This window comes from Primulina tabacum, chromosome 17, assembly GCF_025594145.1.
Source record: "Primulina tabacum isolate GXHZ01 chromosome 17, ASM2559414v2, whole genome shotgun sequence".
Taxonomy (NCBI): Eukaryota; Viridiplantae; Streptophyta; class Magnoliopsida; order Lamiales; family Gesneriaceae; genus Primulina; species Primulina tabacum.
The window spans coordinates 7679269-7692673 of record NC_134566.1 but is presented as its reverse complement, the minus strand read 5'-3'; positions in this window follow the sequence as shown (position 1 = coordinate 7692673).

The following is a 13405-nucleotide window of genomic DNA, read 5'->3' as shown; positions in this document are numbered from 1 at the left end:
GCACTACAAGAAACGCGTTGAACGAGATTTTTCGACATATTTTCCAAAAAGCGAAAGTCTAGAGATAAACATAAGGATTGAAAGAATACGTTGAGAGGGTTCCAGAACAGTTGACATAATCGAATTTGGAATTTTTTTCAGAAAGTTACAGGATATACGAAACTTTTCTAAAATGGAAATACGCGATTTCAGATGCCTAAACGAAGGAATTTTGCGTTTTCGGACCATGCCACACAAACTTTTGAATATTACTCATTTGGCCGTTCTGAAGGAGACTGGATCGGCTCTTTGCAAAAAAATCTGGCCGATTTTTTTTTTTTTTCATTTTGGTAAAATTTTCCCAACTAGATTATGAACCTGGCGGCTCTGATACCACTTAAATGTCACGCCCTGAGACCGGAGTTAGTCGACATCGGCGTTGCTCAACAATCACATAATCGTCAAACAACAAGTCTCGTAGTACAGTATATACCAAAACCAGTTTATTTCTCATAATCAACAATAAATCGTCTTTACAACTTAAATACAAAAACAAACTGATTAAAAATGTTTTAATAGTGCGGAAGCGATAAACTTAAACTGAACTTTAAAACTTTTGGAATAGCTCGGGATCTTCTACCATCCCCAAAATTGCTCTTGATCATCTTCATCCATTTGCTCTTCGTTCTTATCTAGGTGGAGAAGAAGTAAGGGGTGAGTATTTTGGAAAATATTCAGCAAGTGGGGGCCGTTCGAGCACAACATAACAAAATGCATAAAAATTCGATCACATACCTTTCATAACATGACTCATACCACGTGCACATCATTAACCAGACACCGAGATTCATCCACTTTCAATGGTTTACTGATATCAATTCCTAATTTTTACTCCTCTAAGGGGGCGAGGCCGTATAACGGTTATCTTCCCCACCGCGTAAGGGTACGTATGGTTGGGATTCCCATCCATATCAAGTTGAATTATCACAGTGTCAAAACATTACTCATGCCAAAAATCGTAACTAGAAGGGGTAGAAGAAGAATTTGCACTCGACCGAATTTTAAAACACACGAAATGCATAATCGAAATTCACACATTTAAAACAAGACCACTTACCTTGATCCTTGGAGAAAACGTGAAAATTCGAGAAACATAGAAGAATCATGTAACCGACACTTCGAAAATGCAACAGCACATCGCCCGAAAAATAAGCCGTCTTGTAAAATTCCTTGCACCTTATTAAACCGTTGGATCGGGCTCAAACTTTCATAGTACGTTCAAAATTACGTCAAATACATTATGAAAGGTGGAGATCGAGTTTGGAAGTCGTTTTAACCTGCTTATGAACGAAAAACCATAGGTATGCTTTTTTTCGCGTAGAATATGAGCAGTTTTCTTGTAAATGCTATAAACAAAAAACTAACCGTTGGATTTTACCGAAATTAAGATATGTTATTCGAAACATATGGTAGAACATTCTGAATGGTGGAGATCGGATTCCGCGTAATCGAGCGAGAGAAACAAATTTTTGAACATGGACAGAATTTTGATGACTCGTGCGGAATTTTCGGAGAGGAATTTCGAAAATTGGAGAACAAAAACTCGAAAATTTGATGTGTAAATGAGGTGTAAATTCTGAATGGGAGCTTCTCCTATTTATAGGGAGGTGGTTGCTATCATGATCGTGTATTATTCTCGCGTTTGAACTTTTGAATCAAACTTTAAATCTAGGATAATTATCATATCAAATCTTATATCTTTATCTGGTATCAATATCATATCAAATCTTAGATCTTTATCTGGTATCAATATCATATCTATCTGGTAAAAATCTTTCCAACTTTGAATTTATATCCCAAACTTTACCTGCTCATATCCAAATATTCCTTATTTAATTATTTAGATCGTGGTCTATTTATTATCTCAAGATCAAAATATATGCACAATAATATCTTAAATCTTGAGCTCAAAAATATTGTACATGATTTAATTATCCACCCAACTTTAGATTAACTTGCAAATCTTACATCTTAAATAAATAATAAGATAGATACCCAAAGATTGAGAATAATTCTATCACACTTAAGTTACAAAAATACTATCACGATTACAAAATCTTGGGTTTTACAAACACTCATATTTGGGAAAATGAAAAATATATTGGAACTTAGAACTTTTATACAAACACACAATATTTTACAATGGCATAAAATGATCCTCAAGCTAGCACAAGGCCTCTATTTATAGGCCAATGAGAGAAAGGGTCAAAAATTTTATTAATGCCATGTAGTTATAATAGTAGTTTTTGTCTCCTTCAACTTTAATTCCATGGTCCTTCTTTCAATGCTATGTTCCACGACTTTAATCTTCGAATTTGACTCTGCTCAAAACAACAAACATGTAGGGCATTGTCTGTACATGAATTTGGCCTTTTGGTTCACCTCATATGGTTAAATATTGAATTATTTATGATTTTTTTACTATAAGTCAATCATAGTAAAAGTAAATTTGTCCTCCTTTTGATATTTGCACAATTTGATTATCTCAATGAACTTTTTAGGCATTCATGTCTTCTGCAAAGTTGTAGATAATTTCTCATGGATTCCAAACATGTTTGAATCACCTCCATTTGAATTTTTTAGCTTGAGTTATCATTATTTTATCAACACGTAGAAAACCAGAAAATAAAACATATTTAGTAAGACATTAAATATAAACAAACAATACAAAAATAACATAATTTTATAATTTTTAGGAAAGTTAAATTTTAAAATACAGGTTTTGACATATAATAAATTATTAATTTTAAGTTTCATCACACCCTCACACTATCTTATTACTAGTCCCTTAGTAATAAAATAAAATTTATAATAAAATCACAACCTAGATTCTTTATTATTTTTACATATTCAAATATATAATACAATTTAAATAGGTCATGCATCATTAAAAATTATTTTAAATTTAAATAAATTATTTAACAATTAAATAAATGCATGGGTTTTACGTGTACTGATTTTGGGCTCTACATTTGGAGATTAACAATCCACATAATGTTTAACGTGTTTTGTGTCAAGACTATAAACACAATCTTTGATGTCTTTTTGTGATAATTCATTCATCTAAGCTTTGATGCTCAACTCTCATGTGTATATGCTAGTGATTTTGTATGAGGAATTTTACAGTGTATGTATATACCAAATATATCGTCACACTTTTGTTTGCTCTTATTTTAACTAATTTTTTCATATAGGATGCCCATGATTTGAATCTCTTTCCAAAACTTGTATTTGATCTCCAATATATGTGATATAGATTTTAGATACAAGAATATGATTGTTTGGAAATGTTATATACATATTTAGATATTGTAATAGTCAAATTCGTATTTCTGGCCATTTTGCGAAACTAGGCTGTTGATGGTCTGATCTGATCTGCCATCAGATCAGATTGGTTTGATCTGGTCCGATCTGTTTGGTCTGACTTGAGCTGTACCAATTCAAGCTGATCAAGTCGATTTGTTCTGTTCTTTTGAATATGACTCTTGATTCATCGATTTCTGTGCAAAATGGTAAATATGAAAGTTGTAGCATTTCTCTTACTTTCCATGCAATCAAGAATTACACAATTCTATGTTCCTATGAGATAGATATTCACAACACATTAGACAGTTGGCAACTAGAACATGTTCTTCATTCAGTGCAAAATCATCAACTTCATTATGGTTTATCATCTTTTTTTTTATTCGATTTATACTTTGACTTGTTAAGAAGATTTTTATACATTCTCTTATCTTCATAACTAATACTGAATAGTTATATTTGAATAACCGAGCTTAGAGATATTACCAATATAGCATAACTGGTAAGATTGAGCTGATTGTTGTTCATATTTCCGTCAACTCGATCTTACGACTAATATCTCGTCTTGATACCTCCGAACTAATTGAGATTTTGTGATATATGACTTGTGGAATATTGAGTTTTCTATTCGGTCGTTTTGGCGACTTGTCATTTTCATTAGTGAACTGTGAGATATCATCAAAACACTGCAGCTCGCCAGATTTTTATCTTTGTTGATTTCAAGTTTCAACTTCCAACTTGAGCTAACTATTTCACACTTGAGTAAATATGTTAAAAACACAATAAAAAATTTTGCTATCACTGAAACCAAGATTACTTGTGTTTCTCAACCCAACAGATAGATTTCAGTTTTTTGTTTTATTTCATAACATTTCAAATTTTTTATTTTATACTTGCTCATATATTTTTGAATTTTTAATGATCGATAAATTTTAATTTGTTTTAAAAAAAATTGGTTAGAAAATATTTGTTTGCCCATTTTCCATATTCACTGGTAGCTGATCTTCCAAGGAGTTATATTTTATATTCTTTTATTACCCACTTAATTATTATATGTTAAAAAGTTATATCATACATGTTATATAACGCAAATATATATATCATTTGCTAAAAAAATTGTTTGTGTTTAAAGTATGGGTAAGTAGAAATGAAACCAATCCAAATCAGTTTGATATCTAATCGATCACATTTTAGATTGATGTAAAATTCGCCAAGTCAAAAAATTAGTTTGGTTCAAAGTTTTGTTGAAAAAGTCCTAACAAAACCAATTTCATATGTATATTGTTTTTTATTATACATATGTATATATTATTTTATTTTTCGTTTGTATCATATCATTATCTAGTTAAATATATGTGTACATATTGATATTTATCTATTTTTATATGTTATTTGTAGAACCCGAAAATCAGATTACGTATAAGCCATGCATAATTGCTAATATTTAAATTAAAAAATGAATATTTTATATAAATATGAAATGTTCTAATTATTTTAAAAGTAGATGTTTAGTTTTATTTTTTTAAAATAAATACGCGAGGTCGGACCGGAGTTTGGAAATTAGAAATAAGATTAATACTAAGAAATATATTCTTAAATTTAATTTAAGTCAAAGAATAATTTAATTTAAAGAAATAGAATGTTTTAAGATTCATTTAAATTAATTAGAGCTAAGTTGTTAAATAAATTCTTTTAGGTTCAATATTTAATTAAGGCTTAAATTAAAATATGTGAACAAATGAAGGTGAATTAATCTAGGTATAAAATATTCAAGAAAGTAAACATAGCCTTTAAACATTTAAATTTGAAGTCATGAATGCCATGCAAGATTCTAAACTAAATTAATTGGTTAATGCATTACAATATATATATTGGAGGTTTAAAATCTTAAACAATTAAAATGCAAATTTAAACCATAAAATACCATTCAAAATAAGTTGGAATTTGGTCAATACAATTCAAATGTGTAGTAACTTTTCCTTTCAAAGTACCTATAATGAGACTTCATGGTGTGTTCATTCCTTTGATCATTTTAATTCACTAATTAAAAACAATATTACACCTCATTTTCCTCAACTAATTACCTAGCAAATTAACTAGAAAATGCAGCAAGGATTCGAAGCAATACCCAAGGGCAACAAGAAAGCATTTCAAATTTCATTCAAAGCATTCACTTGTAACCTCCCAAACTTAATACATATTATGGTACCTTTAACACCTCCATTACATAACATTTTTTCATCCCATATACTCGAAAAAATCAGAAGAAAGGCTACTGAAATTGTGAAGTAAAAGAATAAGAACAGATACAGCATATGAATGAGAACCAATGCAAAACCATTCAAATTCTTGACTTGTAACTCCCAAACTAAATGGATATTATAGCACCTTTAACATCTCCTATATCATTCACCCTAATTACCTACATTTCCTACATCCATATGCTCGAAAATTAGTAGAAGAATCAGCTGAGAAAATAGTAAGAACAGCAGCAGGAAAAGTAAGAAAGAAAAGAATCCTCAACTCCGATCCCGTCGCGTCGTGTTGTCGTTTTGATTTGTTTTGTCAAAACAAATTTCCAGGCATGTATATATTGTTTCTTGACTCTTCAATCAAGTCCTATAGATATGTTTAAACAAATTTATAAGCATGATTCAAGCAGGAACTCGAAAATGACAGCAGGTTTACAAGCAATTTAGTACAGGCCTCTCGGCCATATGAGTGTGCTTCACGATTTCTATTTCTTTTATTGGTTTCAGGATGTTGCTCGGTTCCAGGCTTCCAAGGCTACTTCTAGGCATAATTTAAAATGTGTTAGAGTGTTTTTGGTTAAATTGTTTCGGTCCATACACTCCAGAAAAGGGAAGTGACAGCAAGTTCTTCTTAGGCGCAGAAATGAGCCACACTTTCTGTCATTGAGTTGTTTCAGTGGGGTGCTCGAACCTTGGCTGTCTTAGGGACTGTAGCCATGGTTAGAACCCTTCCTTATCATGTCTAGATTATAACCAAATTAGTTTTTATAAGCTTGAGTCACAGATCCATTAGAATTTCAACACAACAAAACAAGTTACTTTCGGGTTCTTCAAAATATGTGTGTATGCATTTCAGGTTTTCAGTGTGGTTTGGATTATGGTTAGCTCCTAGCCCATAGCCATGGTTCATACAACACTCCATCATGTCTAGATCAAGCCATGGCAATCAAATGGCCATTGAAATGACCCAAGGCAGTAAAACAAATCAATACATCACACTATACAGAAAGTTGTATTCTCGGTTTGGTGCTGTAATTGTCCTAGGTGTTTGCGTGGGTTGTGGCTGGCTTTTAGCTCTTAAACATGGTCCAAGCCATGCCTTAGGATGTTGGTAAGTGTTTTTGGTCGGTGGTTCAAACCAACGACCATTTGTTTCAGATTTGTACACCAAATACGCACAGCAGCTACTGCTGCAATTTTTGTTTTTGACAGCAAGTTCAGTTTCGTTTCAGAGGTCATGTCTGGGTTCTTGGTTGGCTTTTAGCCCATGGCCTTGGATTGGACAGTACCTCAATGAGTTAGGAAAGTCATGTTTTTGGCCGTTCGTGATTTGGTCGAGTTTAGAGGTCGTACGATAATTTACGGTTAAAGGTGCCAAAATGACTCTCGAAAGAGTGTTTTATATTTTTGGATTCCTTTCACCTATTTTCGTGTTTTACAGTTATTATGCATATTTTTCAGTATGTTTGGGGTATTTTTAATCATAGTTAAACTTCGGTTTAATGTTGGTTCGGGCTGGTACGAAGCCATGGTTAAAATCAAGTTGTTGGTCCGAATCGTCTCGTTTTTTGTTCTATTGTTAAAATTTTGTCAAGTTAAGATTTAGTGCATATGTCACATATTAGAAGTAAGTCGCAGCAAGCCTGGGAACGATCCAACTCATCCGGTAAAAATAAGGTTATAATTATATTACGTGCATAAAAATATAAAATGTTTATTTTTGAAATATATGCTATATGTCTTGTGGCCACCTCATGCTTACGGGTTTGGAAGTCGGTAGGCGCAACCGAGGACCTCTCCGCCTGGTGACTTATGACCGGTTTATGATTATGTATGGGTATGGACATCCAGTCCAAGGGCTGTGATTAATCTCTACCGCCCAGTATACTGTGGTTTAGTCCGATCAGGCGCTTACGTTATGTTATGGGCCACTTGCTTAGAAACATTATCTCTACTAGAAAATTATGATATGTTATGACAAAGCTCTATTGAGCAAAGCTTTTACGTATGATTTTCAGATATGCACGTAGTTATTCATGATACGATTTTCACCGTACGCTTTACGATACTTTATTTTTACGTTGCATGCGATTTTATGATATATTTACTTGTTATTCACGATATATACATGTTGAGTCTTTACACTCACTAGACTTGATTGTTGTAGGTATTGATGAGGCCGAAACTGCGGGCGGAGACCAGTGAGCGATCTTGGGACATCAGTAGTAAACCCGAGGACCTCATGATTTAGTTTATGCATCTTTTATTATTCAAACTCAGTTTTAATACGTTGGATTATTTATAAATTGTTGTTTACGTTAGATTATTTTTAAATTGTTGCTCGAAAATTTTATTTGCTTCCGCTGTTATTTTAAAGTTAAAATTATTTACATGTTTATTTTATAAATGAGGCAATGATTATTTATTTATTTAGAAAAATTTTAATAATTCCGCAAAATTATGAATACGAAATACGGGTCTTTACAGTTGGTATCAGAGCCGACCTCTCTTAGTACGGTGTGGTTCGGGGACGAACCAAGCGGAAGCTGGTGGGCATGTGAGGCCCGGGGCCGAAGAGGGCGGGGGATGATCGCCGGTGCCATCAGTTGCACGGACAATGAGCGGCTCCTGGCAGGCTTCTAGGTGTAGAGAACATGAATGAACCGACCCACACGGGAATGAGAGGGATTCCGAGACTGTTCAATGTAATGGACTGTACAGTTGAAGAGGGTTTAAAAGATTTGATTGGTACTACTCATATCACGAAGGTGCATCTTCTTTTCGGTAGCTCATCACATAAGAACTCCAAAGTTAAGCGTGCTTGACTTGAGACAATTTTGGGATGGGTGACCTCCTGGGAATTTTCCTAGGATGCGTGTGAGTGAGGACATAAGCATGCTGGAAAGACTCGTCTTGGTACAGTGAGGACAGTCATCGAATCTGGGACGTTACAGTTGGTATCAGAGCCTATGATCTTGTAAAGGGTTGTACTACTACTGCTCTCGAGAAGCTCATGAGTCTTCGGTCTGTAAGTTTTACGATTACGCATTTCGTTTAAAGCATGAAATATTTTTACATCATGATTGCATGAAATATTTTATGTCAAGATTATGATTATGCAATACTTACTTAAATTTAAAGAAAATAGTGGAATTATGCATGTTGGTTACGTATGGGTTATAATTATGGAACAGCATGCCTCCAAGATGCCGTGTTGGACGCCCGAGAGGTGATGATGAGCGCCTCATGAGGACGGTGAGGATAAGAGACAAGGGGAGAACGAGGAGAGAGATTTACCACCACCCCCTCCACCAAACATGAATGCCCAGATGCTAGCTGGGATGACTCAGTTCTTCGCACAATTTGCGGGGAACAATACAGTGGGAGCCAGACAGACGGGACCGGAGGCTATCTATGAGCGGTTCATGAAGATGCGACCAAAGGAGTTCTTAGGGACGTCCGATCCTATGGCTGCCGAGGGATGGATTAAGTCCCTTGAGGTTATTTTCGAGTTTATGGGCTTGAAGATGGAGATAGGGTTCGATGTGCGACCTATCTGTTCGGAGGAGACGCTCGCCTATGGTGGGAAGGAGCATCAGTGGCTTTGGATTTGACTACTTTGAGCTGGGCGCGCTTCACAGAGGTATTCTACTCTAAATATTTTACTGAAGAGGTGCATTCGAGGTTGACCACGGAGTTCATGACCCTGAGGCAGGGAGATTTAACTGTTACGGAGTTCATCCGTAATTTCGAGAGGGGATGTCATTTTGTACCCCTAATTGCTAATGATGCTGGAGCTAAATTGAGGCATTTTCTGAATGGTCTACGGCCGATCTTGCGCCGTGATGTTAGGGTGGCAGGCCCTACTACCTATGATGTTGCTGTTTCCAGAGCTCTAGCTGCAGAGCAGTACCAGCAGGATATTGAGCGCGATCGCAAGGGTAAACGACCATTTCAGGCACCACACCGTCCCCCTCAGCTGCAGAACCAGAATAAGAGACAGTTCCACGGGCCACCAAGGAACAGAGAGCCGCAGCAGCAACAACAGGGAATAGCAGTCCCGAGGACAGTGGAGTATCCAGTCTGTGCCAAGTGCTCACGTCGTCATGCTGGGAGTTGTATGTATGGTTCGGGAAAGTGTTACAAATGTGGTAGTACTGACCACATATTGAAGAGTTTCCCTCAGAAGAATCTGCCTACCCAAGGCAGAGTTTTTGCTCTTCATTCTGCGGAGACTAACTCGGAGACGATGCTCATGACAGGTATCCTAAATCTTTAAGTTGTATTTGAAGTTTAATGTTTTGGGTTAAGATTTTGAACTTAGAATTTACGATAGGATTGCATGTTCTAATCAGTGTTAGCTACGGGAATTTAGGTTAGAAGAACTTTGACCTTTGTCTGTCTATAAGCATAGTTCTTGTAAAACTATTGGGTTTAGCATAATATTCCAATCTTTCAGGGAGAATCTTTATAGCCGGTTCAGCTACGAAAGCCTTGATAGATTCAGGGGCTACTCATTCATTCATTTCAGAAACCTTTGCAAATTCTCTCAAGATCAAGACAATTGGGCTAGACATAGCGTATTCAGTAGCATTGCCTTCTGGAGAGGAGATGACAGCTACTAATGTGATCCGAGATATAGACCTTAAACTTCATGGTAATCTCGTGTATGCGGATCTTATCGTTCTGCCGATGCAAGAATTTGATATCATTCTGGGGATGGACTGGCTATTGAGGAACAGAGTTTTGATTGATTTCCAGCGGAGATATGTTCTCGTCCGACCGCCTGGGATGGAACAATTCTTATTCGAGCCAGACAGGTATTTTAATTTACCGCGTATGATATCTTGCGTCCAGGCTAGGAAACTCATGCATCGAGGGTGCCGAGCATTTCTAGCTACTCTTGTATTTGTTCCCGAGACGCCCAAACAGTCAGCATCCTATGTTACTATTGTCCAGGACTTTCTAGACGTTTTTTTCCTGATGACGCCTTTGGTTTACCACCTGTGCGAGAGGTGGAATTTTCTATTGAGCTTATGCCAGGTACCACACTGATATCGAAAGCACCATACTGATTAGCACCGACATTGATGGCAGAACTCAAGAAATAGATTCAGGAACTTCTTGACAAGGAGTTCATTCGCCCGAGATTTTCGCCATGGGGCGCACCGTCTTATTTTTGAAGAAAAAAGATGGTTCGATGAGGCTCTGCATTGATTACCGGGAGTTGAACAGAGTTACAGTGAAGAACAAATACCCACTCACGAGGATTGAAGATTTATTTCATCAGTTAGAAGGAGCTTCAGTATTTTCTAAGATCGATCTGCATTCTGGGTATCATCAGTTATGAGTGAAAGACGCCGATGTTCTCAAGACTGCTTTCAGGACTCGTTATGGACACTTCGAGTTCCTTGTGATGCCATTCGGTTTGACGAATGCGCCAGCGATCTTCATGGATCTCATGAATCGCGTATTTCAGCCGTATCTTGATCAGTTTGTGATAGTATTCATAGACGACATTCTCGTCTACTCAAAGAATCAAGAGGATCACAACAGATATCTGACCACAGTATTGCAGACCCTACAAAAGCACAAGCTATTCGCAAAGTTCAGCAAGTGCGAGTTCTGGTTAGAGAAGGTGGCGTTCTAAGGCCACGTCGTTTCTAGCAGCGGTATTGAGGTAGACCCGGCGAAAGTTGCAGCAGTCAGAGATTGGGTTGTGCCGCAAAATGCATCAGAGATCCGTAGGTTCCTTGGGCTAGCAGGATACTATCGGAAGTTTATTCGGGGATTCTCCTCCATCGCAGTTCCACTCACGTCATTGACGAAGAAGAATGTTAAGTATGTGTGGAGCGAGGAATGTCAGAAGAGCTTCGATACATTGAAGCAAGATCTTATTTCAGCACCAGTGTTGGCCATGCCTTCAGGGCCCGGAGAATTTGTTCTGTATACCGATGCTTCGAAACTCGGGTTAGGCGCAGTATTGATGCAGCATGGGAAGGTGATATCATATGCTTCTCGTCAGTTGAAGATTCATGAGAAGAATTATCCTACCCATGATCTAGAGTTGGCAGCCGTAGTATTTGCATTGAAGATTTGGAGGCATTATTTGTACGGAGAGAAGTGCCAGATCTTCACCGACCACAAAAGTCTCAAATACTTCTTTACACAGAAAGAGTTGAATATGCGGCAGAGGCGTTGGTTGGAGCTAGTGAAGGATTATGACTGTGACATTAGCTATCATCCCGGCAAAGCTAATGTAGTTGCAGACGCGTTGAGCAGGAAAGTCGCAGGGATGGCTCATTTGGTGGTTTCGAGACCTCTTCAGTTTGAGATGCAGAGGTTTGATCTGGAGACATATCCTCGAGGTAGAGTTCCACGTCTATCTACTTTGACGATCCAGTCTTCTTTCCTAGACCGTATTCGCAGTGGGCAGTTAGCAGACAAGCAGTTGGCTAAGTGGAGACAGAGAGATGAAGCCAAGGGCAGTATCTTGTACACAGTTAGAGACGGTATTGTCAGATATCGAGACAGAATATGGGTTTCTAATAGCGATTTTATTCGAGCAGATATTTTAGCTGAGGCCCATATGTCGTCGTACTCTATTCATCCTGGGAGTACGAAGATGTACAAAGACCTGCATTTATTATATTGGTGGCCAGGAATGAAGAGAGATATCAGACGATTTGTATCCGAGTGTCTGACCTGTCAGCTAGTGAAAGCGGAGCATCAGAGACCAGCAGCCATGCTCAAGCCTCTTCCTATTCCTGAATGGAAGTGGGAGAATGTCACCATGGACTTTGTTGTCGGTCTGCCGAAGTCAGTCAGAGGGTCGAATGCTATATGGTTGATTGTTGATCGTCTTACGAAGTCAGCTCATTTCTTGCCTATTAAGACGACTTTCTCCATGATCCAGTATGCAGAGTTATATATCCGAGAGATCGTAAGACTTCATGGTATTCTCATTTCTATAGTGTCTGACCGAGATCCTAGATTCACTTCATCGTTTTGGAAGAGTCTGCATTCAGCTATGGGTACGAAGTTGTTGTTTAGCACAGCTTTCCACCCACAGACAGATGGTCAGTCCGAGAGAGTTATCCAGATTTTGGAGGATCTTTTCCGTGCATGTGTCCTCGATTTCTCCGGGAGTTGGGAATCAAAGTTGCCATTGGTGGAGTTTACCTATAACAACAGTTTTCAGTTGTCTATAGGTATGGCGCCATATGAAGCACTGTACGATCGTAAGTGTAGATCGCCTATTCATTGGGATGAAGTAGGGGAGAGAGCAGAATTGGGTCCGGAGATTGTGCAGCAGACTGCTGATGTAGTAGTCAAGATCCGTGATAGGATGAGGACTGCTCAGAGTAGACAGAAGAGTTATGCGGATCAGAGAAGGAGAGATTTAGAGTTTGCTGTTGGTGACCATGTTTTTGTGAAGATAGCACCGATGAAAGGCGTCATGCGGTTCGGGAAGAAAGGAAAGCTCAGTCCGAGATTCATTGGACCATTTGAGATCCTCGACCGAGTAGGGACGTTAGCTTATCGTGTTGCTCTTCCGCCGAATCTGGCCGGAGTACACAACGTGTTTCATGTCTCCATGTTGAGGAAGTATATGGCGAATCCATCGCATGTCTTGAACTTTGAACCATTACAGCTCACTCCGAACTTGTCTTATGAGAAAAGGCCAGTGCAAATCCTAGACAGCCAAGAGAAAAGGCTTCGGAACAAAATGGTCAAGCTAGTGAAAGTCAAGTGGCTCAATTATTCGGAGGAGGAAGCTACGTGGGAATCTGAGCCAGAGATGAGGAGTC